Here is a 12,958-nt window from a genome sequence, read left to right as displayed (position 1 = left end):
CAGCATCCCCCTTCCCCGGCTGCAGACGAGGTTGTGGGGGAGCAGCGGGGTTTTCCTGAGTTGTCCCTTTTACTCCTCCCAGCACCATTTCATGGAAAGCACAGAATGAAAACCCTTTGGGCATCAGAGCTCTCCAGAAGACATGCTCCATTTTTCACGACTTTCTCCTGTTTTCACCTGTGCTAGATTTACTGGCCATTTTGGGAAGGAGAAAGTTTGTAGAGAAGCAGAAACGACCCTGCTGTCACGCCCAGCCCTCGGCGTACTCTCGTCAGAGAGGCTCATAGCTGGCGCGCACGCACCATCTCCGCAAAGGCTGGTGAAACATGGAGGCCTGAGCGCAGGGAGACATCTTCACCCGCCTCCGAGTACCTGCGCATCGGCATCAAGCACACCGGTGCGGCCACCCAGTTCAGGGATGCTCTGGAAAGGTACAACTTGCTGTTGTACAAATCGGGAAGATCCTCCATGCCAGGCACCCTGCCCGCGGGCGAAGCAACCCATGCAGCCGGCACCGTTGCCCATCCCTGCAACTCCCTGGTAAATCCCACAAGGTCCACAATCCCAGCAATGATACCCCATCCCTTTATCTTCTGTACAGCACATCCTCTGCTGTCACATCCTTGAGCCTATGAGCATTTATCTTCTCCTGGTGGAAATTCAGAGCTGATGACTTCAGCAGGGGCAGAGTTACACAGCTGGGATGCGCTTCACCTGTACTCCAATACAATGTGCCATAGCCTCATCCACACATTGCTGGTTTGCTTCTGAGCTCTTGGCCACCATCCCCAGTTCTTGGTGCAATATAAATACATTTGTGCTTTTCCCTTCACAGAATCCCAGAATCCCAGAATCCCAGGTTGGAAGGGACCTCGGGGATCATCTAGTCCAACCTTTCTGGGAAGAGCCCAGTCTAGACAAGATGGCCCAGCACCCTGTCCAGACGACTCTTAAAAGTGTCCTGTGTGGCCGAGTCAACCCCTTCCCTGGGGAGATTATTCCAATGGTGACTGTCCTCAGTGTGAAAAATTTCCCTCTGGTGTCCAACCGGAATCTCCCCAAGAGCAACTTGTGTCCATCCCCCCTTGTCCTCTCCATGGGACTCGGTGTTACGTAGCTGCACGCTGACACCCACTTGTCCACCCCTCCAGAGGAAACGGCCTCTGTCACGCTCGTGTCTGACCCTCGGCAGAATACAGCTGAGCAGGGCGTTGTCAAGAGGTTGTTGAAACAGCTTGTGCTCTAGAATACAACCTCCACATTATTTGCTTAAACCTCTGAATGCAGGGGGAGGAGAGTGTACTCCGAGCTATCCGTTTCTGCAGGGCTGAAGGAAGAAATAAGTGTTTACTTCTGCCTGCAGTTGCTCTCCGAGCTGATTCCCCAGGAGTACTTTGGTATTAAGTGTCCCTCACAGACCTCTGCTGACATTATTAGCAGTAATGGTCAATTAGGTATACCGGGAAGGGAGGAAGAACGACAGACAGAGATGTCAATTTTAGCACCAGCAGGACAAATGAAAATTGATATTTGCTGAGCAGAAAGACCCTGGCAGGCAAGGGAGGAAAAGGAAAAACTGTAAGCCTTTAAAGAAAGAACTACAGAAGATATTTAACAATGCTTTTTAGGGCTTGCCAAACAAGCAAAACACATTATAGCATTTTCACCTGCCGGCTCACATGGATTTGACTTTAGATTCACAGTTATATAATGTGTTTTGCAGCCCAGGTTTTAAGTAGGGCCTGAAGGTAAGTGGATCCAGGGGCCATTGTGCTGTCAGGGAGAGGAATGCGGCTTTGTGCTCGTTAGAGGTGGAAATTTGCAGCAGGTCAGGTCTGGGCTGCCGAGGGATTAGGTCAGTATCAGCTCTCAGTGCTGCCTTAAGGCAAATTGAATTTTTCACAGAAGGGGGAAAGATGAAGAATGGGGGGGAGGGGGGGAGAAATCCCTGCAACTTAACTGATCACCTGCCACTAAATAAGGCAGTATGAACTATTCACCACCTCCACTTCGCTTTTTAATGTTACTGCGGTAATTACATGGCACATTTGACTGGAGCATTTCTAATGCTTGCGGAATAAAAGTGACTCTGCCCAGCTGCAGATGTGCTGGGTGTTTGGTTCATCTGGTGGGTTTGAGGTCTTGGTGGTGGGGCCTGTTACTGGGGGAGGTGAGGTGGGGGTAGGCAGGAGGTGAGCTCAGGGGGATGAGCTTTAGTATGGGGAAAATGAGTGTGTGGGGGAAAATCGCAGCTTTATCTCGCAGGGGGTTTATCCTCAGCTATGTGATTTCAGAAGTTCTGGGTCTGTTGATTTGCATTTGCTGATGGCTGCTGTTGGAGAGGTAGGACACAGGCTGCCTCATCCAAAACAGGTACTGGTCCTCTTTGTCACTCGTCACTTTTCCTTCCGTACTGGGGTAACCCCAGCGACATCCCGCCCCAAGTGCTCACAAGGAGTGCTCTAACTCCTGTTAAACCCCCGGCTCAAACTCCTGCTTGGCTTAAACTTTGTGGGATGGGTGGCTGCTGAGGGTGGGATCTGAATGGTGCTTTTGCCGGGCAGGTGTGTCTGGTGTCTGTCTTCTGCTGAGCAGCGCTGCTTGCAGAAACCCTGCAGCAGTCACAGACTCCCTCTGCTTTGCTTGATGGGGGTTTACTCTAGGTAGAAAATACATGTTTCTGGACAGAAAACAATGGGAAAGAAAGCTGCAGATAGATCTAAGCCAATGTTCTTGTAGCTCCTGAGTTAAGAGAGAGGGCTTAATGGTGACTCCCAGTGTTTCTTACTAGAGCTCCTGAGAGCACTGAGAGGAGAAGGAAGGGGAAGGATCTCACCAGGAATCACTAGCATTAAAACAACAGGCTGTTTCCCTAGCTCTCAGCCACCTCAAAATAATACGTAATGTGGAGTCTCCTGTGTGATGCTTTGCTTCTCTTGCTGCTGAGGCTGTTGACCTTCACCCCCAGAAACCCTCCCACGCTGTTGCCATAGCTGTGCCTAACCAGGCTGAGCACTGGAGGTGGCCGAGGGTAATAAAATGGAAGGAAAAAAGGCAGAGAGTTGCTGTAGTTTTGCTTTCTCCTCTATGCTTTGATATGTCTGTCACAGTGTGGACAACAGCCTGGTGGCCCCATAGAGCCAAACACGCGTTTTGCAACAGCTTCGGCAGTGCTGCTGAATGTACTGATGAAACCAGTGCTTGTTTCTCAGGGGCCTGGTGCCAACTGGTGCTAGAGGTCAGGGACCAGTCTGTTAGCGGTGGTGTGGGTATGTTAAGGCTTGGGCTGAAACAGAGTATTCAGGTTGAACAAGTTTAGGCAGACGTGCCAGCGACCTGAGCACTTTCCTTCTTGGCCCTGCCAGTGTTGCTGGGGACTTGCTGAGCCAGAGGCTGGCAGTGCCCATGCTGGCCACCGCCGCTGAGGGAAGGGACTGTCATCTTGCACCAATGCATGTGAAAGTGGGACGCTGTAGGGGACACAAATGAACCACTCGAGTTATTTTTCTGCTAGCAATGCCCTGTGTTCTGGATGCTGTGTTGATCTACACTGATGTGTCTGATCACGGGCGGTTTTTGTGACGCTCACAAAGCTGATTTGATGCCCTTCTTGGCACACTGTGGAAGGCATCAGATGGCTGGACTTTAGGGGGCAGTGGATGATTCCCTCAATTCAGAAGAGGTGGAAGGGTGTTGGCGGAGTTCTTGAGGGCTTAATGCTGCTGAGACTTCATTACATTGTGTGCAATGTTAGAGCACTTAGAGCCTTGAGTAGGAGGTTTTTTGGTTATTTTTAAATACACAGCAAACAGAGGTTTTGTGTAGCACCCAGCTGAGATGGTTGGGGACAAATAAGGCTGTGACCAAGAAGGTACACACCACTAGCGTGCCTTCATCTGGGCTTTATGCTGATTCACTGCTCTGTTCCTGCAGCCCCTCCAGGCAGGGGCAGGTCTCATCCCTGTCCAGTGTTATTTCAAGAGCTCTTGGTTATCTCTAAATTGGGTCTCCCCCAGGCCATAACGCCATTTGCCATAGACGTGTGAGGGCCGAAGGAAAGCACACTGTCTCCTCTTCCAATACCGCTACATGCCTGCGTCGAGCAGAAACAGTGAAAATATAAGCTTTCCAGTAATTACAAATTTATAGCAACCTGTTAACTTAGTTTTTGTCTTAAGAAATGAATCAAGAACTGCCTGATTGAATTAGTAAAAAGAAGCAGGACAGGATTTTTCTGTATCCCTCCCTACACCTTTTAATTGACAATAGCACACGTCGACGCTGCAGTCCTTGCCCTCCCAGGGGAGCACTGCAGCACCTCGCCAGCTTTGGGCTGGGCTCTGCGAGGCGGCTTCCAGGGCTTTGTCCACATTCCGGGGCAGGATGCCGGCAGGCCGGGAGGTGTGCCAAAGCCTGGCTTCCACAGTGAGTCTCAATACCTGTGCATTCATGACAGCTGCGGACTGTGACTTTCTTCCTTTTAAAGAAAGAGAAATGTGAACTTCTGTTACACTCTGTGGATATAGGTATGATTTTTTGTGTATATATATATATATATACACACACACACACACCGACGGAGCACTTAAAACATACTGCACGCAGCAAAAGGCAAGCTTTTGCCCCTTGCCTCAGCAAGGCTGGTATTTCAGAACTGGGCATTACTAGGGGATTTGTAGGCGCTCAGTCTGATAACGAGACAAGGTTTCTGTTCATATCCATGGGAGCAGACTTAAACCAATATTATTCATTGCTTTTGGAAGCCTTACTACTTCCTACTTTATTTCAGATTTTTAGATTTTTTTGACTGCTTCATGGTCAGGGATAGGAATGTCTCCTTGACACAAGGTACCAATATTTTAACATCAGACTGCTGTAGTCCAGGTATCACAATTATTTCTTGGAGTGTGATTTAAGGCACAGCCACGAAAATAATTTTTACTGATAATACTCCTGACAGCTGTGAGACTTACTGGATATAAATCTGTATTTCTGGTGACTTCACTGATGCCCACCCTTCTGTATGCCTCTAAAACACCATCACCAAGAAAATTTAAGACCTTACCAAAGAAGCTTAGCTATAGCATTTTGTGTTATATGTTATTTAGTGCCCTGAAATGCTGAGTAGGGGTTTCTGAGAAAGAGCTGGGTAGTTTAATCCACCACACCTGATAGGTTTCAGAGGCTGTTTTGCCCAAGATGGCAAACCTGGATGTAGAGGTCTGTTGGCACAAGGTAGACCAGCAGTCTCCCACTTATGCCCCTTGGGAATAACTCAACACGGGTGCCGAAGTATCTTATCACACCAAGGAACACCTTGCCACACTCCAGCCTGCTGTAAGCCAGCCAGGGAGGCCGCAGTCCCACATCCCTCCTAAACTCTAAGTAGAGAATCTGCAGAGTTGTGTTTCTTTTGTGAGTATGAAAATATTGTAACTCCTTAAGAAATTAAGGCTGCTCAGATTAAGCATCACAGATTTCCGCTTCTTTCCTTCTCCCCCAGAAGGTTTTTTTGCAAAAACCCTTAGAAAATGAGTGGTTTTAGGGTAGAGTAGTTTAGTTAGGCTTGCAGACCACTGGGGGCAACCAGACTGAACCTAGCTCAAATTCTGCTGGTAATCAGCAGTGAGTCATTACACCATGAACTCTGCTGGGATTCTGCACTGAGCATTCGAGAGAGGACTTATTTTAAAAAATCAGGGCTTTATTCCTTTGCCTGTAGGTGGAATTAAAAAAAAGAGAGAAAGAAATTAAATGCTAAGCAGTTATCAAAAATTTTAAGTATATCCTATGCTTTGTAATAACTTTACCCAATGTCCTTTTATATTTCTATAACGCCATCTTCCCTTCTACACTTCTATTTTCCTGGGAACTCGAGCAGTGTGGTAGCTCTCTGCTTATGTCCTTGGTAATGAGTCAACTCCTCTAATGCTTTCAGACCGAAATAGGTGTTTATGCTGCAGATGTTTATGTAATGTAAGCGGTAAAGGCTCGGTTTTGATAACTTCATCCCTAGTGGTGCGACTTTCCATCCATACAGTCACCTTTATAGCAGCTGAATAACTGCATGGTTAAACTCTGTTGTTGTTAAACAAGCAGCAGGAGTGCCCTGCAGGGAAGAGGGACACGGAGTGTTGGTAAAGACTCTAAATGAAGGCCTCGGGGGTCTGCCTGATCAGAGAGCAGATCTAATTGGAACTAGGAAGTAATAGCTTTATTTCTTAGGAAATGGAGGAGTACGCGAACAAAACTCATCCGTGAAACAGCCATCATCTTGCTCTGTTCCTTTTTTATTTAATATTTACTCCATCCTTGTGTCAAAACGTATTAGAAGGACAAACTCTGTAGGAGAGCAATGTCTGTTATCAGACTAGCTGGTACAACTGGGAGCCAGACACTTAACAAGCACTCGAGCTCCGAGAGCAGGAAACTTCCAATTAATATTGATTAGGAACAATTTTCTCATTAAATACTGTAACACAGTGTACATTGTCATCAACACTTTTCTTGTTTCAGCTGTTATCTTGATGTTTGCTTACTCATTAGGATCTCAATGGAAAGATGGTCTTTCATTTATTCTATAACATTAACAAAGCTAGTTAACTGGAATACATATGAAAGCAATTAGAAAAATCTTGATGTGCAGTAGATGCGGAGCCATGCCTGGACTGACTGCTGAATGCACTAAGAAAGGAGAAAACATTCATCTGTTTTCCTAAAAGCTCAGTAAATGTGGGAAAAGTCTGGAATGCTGCAAAATAAAACCCAGGTTTGTGGCTGGAGTGACTTGTGTGTTCCCATAACTGTTTACGCACGGGGTTTGTTCTCTGTGTGTTCCCCTGGTCTGTTAGGTTGTCTTAATACATCATTAAACCAGGTCTCAATGGCCTCAGGGGAAAAAAAATCCTGGTGTTAGTTTTAGTGCTGTGTGAGTTGTGTAATACTGAAGATACAATTAAGGCTAGATACCTGAACCTTGAGTCTGTATTTCTAATGCAAGTAACTGTGATAAAGGGCTGAGCTTCTGGTGCCTCCTGACGTGTCTGTTGGTGTTGCTTAGTTCTCACTGTTCTTAACTGCTGAGTATTTAAATGCTCATTTATGGGTTTATAGAGCAAGGCATTGTATCCTCATTTGGAAACACTGGACGTGTGACGGGCCAGACTCTGATATCGCCGAGAACATAGCCTTGGTTATCTGAGTGCTGCTGCAACAGCCTCTTGCGTCTGTACCGTAACATCACTATCAGGGCACCTGGCCAGTAAAGCCACCCTTCTTATGGAGGAGAAAGTCCTAAACATGGAATATCTGTGTTTAAATCCCTATAACCCGGTCCCTGTTTCTCACAGCTGTATGTCTGAGCTGTAGCTTTCCTTGCACATAGCTGCTCAGGCCCCGAGTCTAGTCCTGCTAAAACTAGGTGTGGGGGGACTTTCATTAACTAGAAACTAGATCTGGCCCTGAAAGATGGACAAAGGCTTCTTGCACTCCTGCTCCCAGCGAGGCTTTTATGCCTTCAGCTATCAAATGTGTACTCTGCTGAGCAGCATCATTAAAGATGCATGAACTGTCAGGATCTCCGTTTCCCGACGGGGCAGGCGCGCGTGCTGCCCGGGGCTCTGAGCAGCAGCTCCAGCATAAAAAGTCTCTTTTGCTTCACAGATGGTCAAGCCCTGATAAACTCAGAGCATCTCTGCAGTCGGACCAGCAGGCACAGCTCTCTGTACAGGTACACTGATGTAAGGACTTGCTTGGAGTCAGGGGAGGTGATGCTGGCCATTCATCGGCTGCTCTTTGGGGCGCTGGCCCAGGAAACCACCTGTGTGTGGTCACCCTCGGGAGAGGAGCAGGACTTGAGTGAAAGCATCAGAGCCATGGGAATGGATGGAGAGAAACTCCCCATGAAAAAACTCATCTGGAAAGCAGAAGATGGAGCTCCTCAGGCAGCAGAACTGGGGTACTGAGCTGGCTTCAAGACATAGCGCGGCTGGTTCATCTCAAGTGATGCAAGTGCCTGCCCAATTCAAGGGCTTGGGGTTATGATTCAGGAGACCTGTTTCTCTGCAGTTTCTCTGTTCCACAGGGCTCTGAGGCCAAGTTTCTCTCTGAGATTGGATTCAAAAATACATTAAACAGTTGTATATCTAAACAGAAATGCTAGGCACACCCTTAAACACTTCAGGTTGTCAAATACCTGAATGCCACAGAGGATTTTATGGCTAAACATTCTGTGCACTTAGTGAAAATCTGATTATTGTACAATATTTGCTTAAACTGGGGAGAAAGCGCACGGATGATGACAAAGCACTGATGAGTTTCAAGTGCAGTGCACAGGAGAGACCTGAATTAATTGCCAGTCAACGGGTGTCCAATAGAAGGTGGAAGACCATTTTAATGGGAACAATACGTGATAGCTGGGTAGAAAATGTCATGTTTCTCTGCTGGTAGTGCTCTGACCTTTCCTCTAACCACCACAATCCTCTGCAAAACTGACATTTGCTTTCAGAATCAGTGTTGCTCTCTGTATTTATCACCAGACCTAATGCAGTTATGTTCCTGTGATCTCGGGGTCTGTCTTTGGGTCTGGGCTATCTCCGTGCATTTACTACTTTTAATAGACGAAAGAAGCCAGAGGTTAGAGAAATGTGTAGTGCTGCAGGTGTTTCTTAGGATGGTGTAGACCCCATTTTGCTGATACACCAAACTTGCTAGCCTGGCTCCACTCTGGGTTTCTGTGCAAGTCTCTCTCTCTCTAGCTGTAGCCTCCAGGCTGGAGGGCAGCCTGGAGAATGGGAGCATGGCAATTATTTTCCAAATTTCTCTCAGCTTTGTGGAATATAGGTGAAGGATCAACCCTGTTCCACAAATGGATGATGGGCTGGATGATTTTTTTCAAGGTCAGAGACTGAGAAATTCAAGGGCACTATCTGTCAGGAGCGATGGCTTATTTCAGTCAAGGGAAAGGAGTGGACATGGCTGCAAATAAAATAGCATTATCTAAAAGCTAAACCATACTTCAGTGAAAGTCCAGCACAAAGATATTTTAGGAGCATCTTGCTTTGCCTAATGTGATGTTTTCTTTCTAAAAGCTTTCAGCACTGACCCTAGGGCTGTCCAGAAATGCCTGTTTTCATGTGGCCAGAGGGTCTTGCTTCTGATTCAAAGTCCTTTTGGAAGGTGATTTTTGAGGTTCCCCTCCTCATGAGCTGACGTCATTTTTAAACTCCCTAAGACAACATCTGTTGCTAATATGTTAGGCCAAGGAGCTTGTGCAGTGCCAGAAGTGTGTCATGCTTTTATGTCTTGAATGTAAGTTGTATCTAGCCCTTCAAACATCTTCCCCTCAAAGCTTCTCACAGGCACAGAGATACTGGGTTCAGCCAGCTTATTTCTGATGTTCAGAATTTCCAGCCAGATGCAAAGTTTGCACCTTGAGACAATCTTTCTAATTAATCTTCCCAACCTGCTGTGAAGAAGGTAAGTAACAGGCATTAGCTGCAGTCTGAGGATTGGAGGAAAGAAACAAGATGCAGAGCTGTGATAACGTAAGAGGTTTTCAGCCCCCAAAGTGCAGGCAGAAAGAAACGCTGTGCTGTCCAGGCGGTCTTTCCCCAGAAACTGCTGGAGGTGGCACCTATCCTACACGTTTCTCTGCTCTGCTGCAGCAGGAGGGAGGCTGCAGCAAGGGACTTTAAACATTAGAAAAGATGTAGGGATTAATTGTGATATTAAAGCCACTGTTACTGAAGGTCTGCTGCTGCTCCGGTGGGCTCTGCTCCACTGCAATGTCATTCTGGCTTGTTGCTGCAGCATCTGTGCAGAGCTGGGAGGAGGAAACCACCACCAAAGCAAACCTCTCCTTCCCTCTAACCCGTCCCGTTGCCCCCCCAAAAGCAAGCCCCCATAGGATTTCATGTCAAGCGCTTAAGTGACCCTATGGGCACGCTCACCTGATGCAAGGGCATTGGAAGTGCCTCTAATGAAAGCTCCCGGTACAGGCACCAGTGACGAGGTGGGACGAGAGGTACCCATTCCTTCAGCCGAAGGTGGAGGACCAGGAGGAGCATGCCATTAATAACGGGAACACAGTTTCGCACTCGGCACTGGGCAGGAGGCCAGCTCCTAACCACAGGGATTTTAACTCATAACCTTGCAAGCTGTGGATCTTTGCCCGCTCGTCTGTAGTATTTCTTTCCTGTCAAGGCATGAAATCTTCGATAGGTCAACCTGGCCCTGGCTCTTTATGTGTTTGGAGAGGTTTACTCTCCAAACCTGCTCCTGGCTTTTGTGTTTGCAAGTGGCCCTTCTGGGAAAGTCCTGGATGGTAACCCTGCAGCATTGCTTTGGGTCAGTGCAGCTGCTGGAGCTGGTACTGAACGCTTTGCTTGTAGAGAGTTGGCCTTTGTGCCTACAGAAAAGAGGAGAAATGAGTGCCAGCCTTTGATAAGGATGAGTTGTACAAACATCAGGGGTTGATCAATTAATGTTTTTTCTTCTTTTGGTATATTACAAGGTACAAACTGTCATTGGTGCCATTTCAAGTCTTAATTTTTCTGTAGCACTGAGGATGCACTTGGATAACTTGTGGGACTGTTGGGAATTCACTGTGCCAGTCTACTGGCTCATGCCCAGTTAGGTGTAGGCTTTCCTAGCGTGGATGGAGTAATGGTCCCCAAGTTTGGGGCCCCTCGTGCCAGCCTTCGCAGAGCTGTTTTCTACTGATTTGATGCTCAGGTATGAAAGATGAGTTACTTTTGAATTCTCTTGCGACAGCACTTGTTCTCTTTGCTGTACCACCTCGGAGCCAGATCTGTGCACCCTCTGTTTCTGCCTCCTGGTTTATTCATCTAGTCTTTGCTTTCCTCTTATGTCCTTTTACTGAAATCAGCATGAACATCCCAGCTCTACCCCTCTGTCTCTATTAGTTCCACATTCTCCAGCCACTTTCAGCTTTTCCTCAGTGTCCTCCTGTGTCCTCTTGTCTGTTACTGATTTCCTTCCTCTAGCTTTCCTTTTTCAGTCAGCCCCTGGTTATTCCATGTGCCCTTTTGTAAGACATTTGATTACCTTCCCATGACTTCAGCACTTTCCAAGCCCTTGAATCTGTTGTTTGATTGCTTGTTGTTTGCTTTTTACAGAGAATAACTAATGTCAGTGTTTTTGCTCATGTATCTTTACCAAAGATAGTGTTTCACCACTGGCAACCCCCTGGTTTGATCTCCTTTTCCTTTTCATGTTCCTCATTGCTTCCTTCTAGACAACCCACACCCCATCACTCCTCCCCTGCTGCCAGCCCATGATTCCCCTTGCGCCGCACCACTGACTTCCTCCCACTCTCTGTTAGAAACCTCTTGCCCTCAGCATTAAGACGGCGAGATTGCCCATTGCCTTCTGCTTCCCCATCTCCATCTTTCCCACCCTCATCTCCCACACCCTTCCAGTGCTTTCTGTGCCTTCCCTGCCCAGTTGGCTTTACCTCCTGCACTGGGCAAGCCCCAGTGCTCAAAGCAGCTCATGTTCACCAACTGTGACCAAGTTCTGCCTTCAGTTCCTGTCTCACGGCTTGTTCTGTCTCCCCAGCCCTTAGCGTGCTGCCAGATGTTGCTCATGAGCATTGCCCAGCACTGCTCTGCTGTGCAGACACAGAAAGTTGCTCCTCTGCTTTGCAGAGGCTCGTGCTCATTTGCAGTATGTTTATGTATGGACATGATCTACTTGCTTGCCATCAGCCTTGCTTCTTAGTGACAGCAACTCTTAGCTGGAATAAAATATACCAGGAGACCTTGAAAGATCATAGAAAGAAAACTTTGCCAGGGAATTAAAACTGCAGAGATGGAAGTGTAAAATGAAGAGGAGAGAGGAAAAATGGGACAGCACCTCCAGCTCGTGCATGGGGCTGCTGGCACAGCTCTTCCTACGGCACTCGGCTCCCGCTGAAGCCTACCTACGCTCAGCCAGTTTCTGTTGTGACAAGCTGTCAGCGCACGAGCGTACGATGAAGCAGCGATCACAAGCGCACACGCTCTGTACGCCTGCAGAACACCGATGTGATTTTTACGATCCCCTCACTTCTACATTTTTAAACTGCCAGCACAGCCCAAGACCGGCAGCTCCTTCTGTGTGTCCGGGTTACAGGCTCTGCTCAGTGCCCTTCAACCGCTGCAGCTTCCTACCTATTGTTTTAATCCAGAAGACTCGATTGAATGCCAGCATCTAGTCTGACCACTGAGTAACCTGTGTATTATAAAAGCACAAGGGAAAAATCCTGTTCTTACACCTGGGTGAAATCTTTCCAGCAAGTAGTGAACTTGCTAAAGAAAGGAATTTGAAGGACCGAAACCTGTGAAATTAGATTGAACACTGGATGAAGAAGGAGGCGCTAGGAACTGGGTCTTTGAAAATGCTGGATGTTTTAGTAGTGCTTTTAATGAGACTTTACTTTTGAAATATCTTTTCTCTAACCCTAGGTCTTTGTAATCTTTTTAATTTGTACTCAGGGAAAAAAAAAGAAAACTTGATGCAGTGAATTTTGACTGTATTGGAAAACAAACAAATTCTATTTCTATTCTAGCTCCAAATCTTTGTATTGGCAACCGAAGCAAGAGCTTTGATTTGCTGGCAAAAATGAGGATGATGCGGATGCCTGCAGGCTCTGATGTGCTCAGCCCGCCCTCTGCCCTGAAGATCTCCACCTTCTCCTTTCCTGGGCTCTGGGCACCACAAGAGCCTGCTGACGTGGCGGCCGTCTTATCTTCCCAATCGCAATGCTCGTACCCAAATTTGAACAGAAAATGAGTTTTTTGGGTGTTTGTTTTTTTGTGTGTGTTGTTTTTTTGTTTTTTTGATCCTCTAACTGTTAAGATACATTTCAGCTCTTTACGCTGACTCACTGGCCTGGCGCTGAGCCAGTTTATTTATGTGACTCCCCCCATCATTACCATACATGCCTCAGAAAGCA

Source organism: Phalacrocorax carbo, chromosome 14 (assembly GCF_963921805.1).
Source record: "Phalacrocorax carbo chromosome 14, bPhaCar2.1, whole genome shotgun sequence".
Taxonomy (NCBI): Eukaryota; Metazoa; Chordata; class Aves; order Suliformes; family Phalacrocoracidae; genus Phalacrocorax; species Phalacrocorax carbo.
This window is presented reverse-complemented; position numbering follows the sequence as displayed.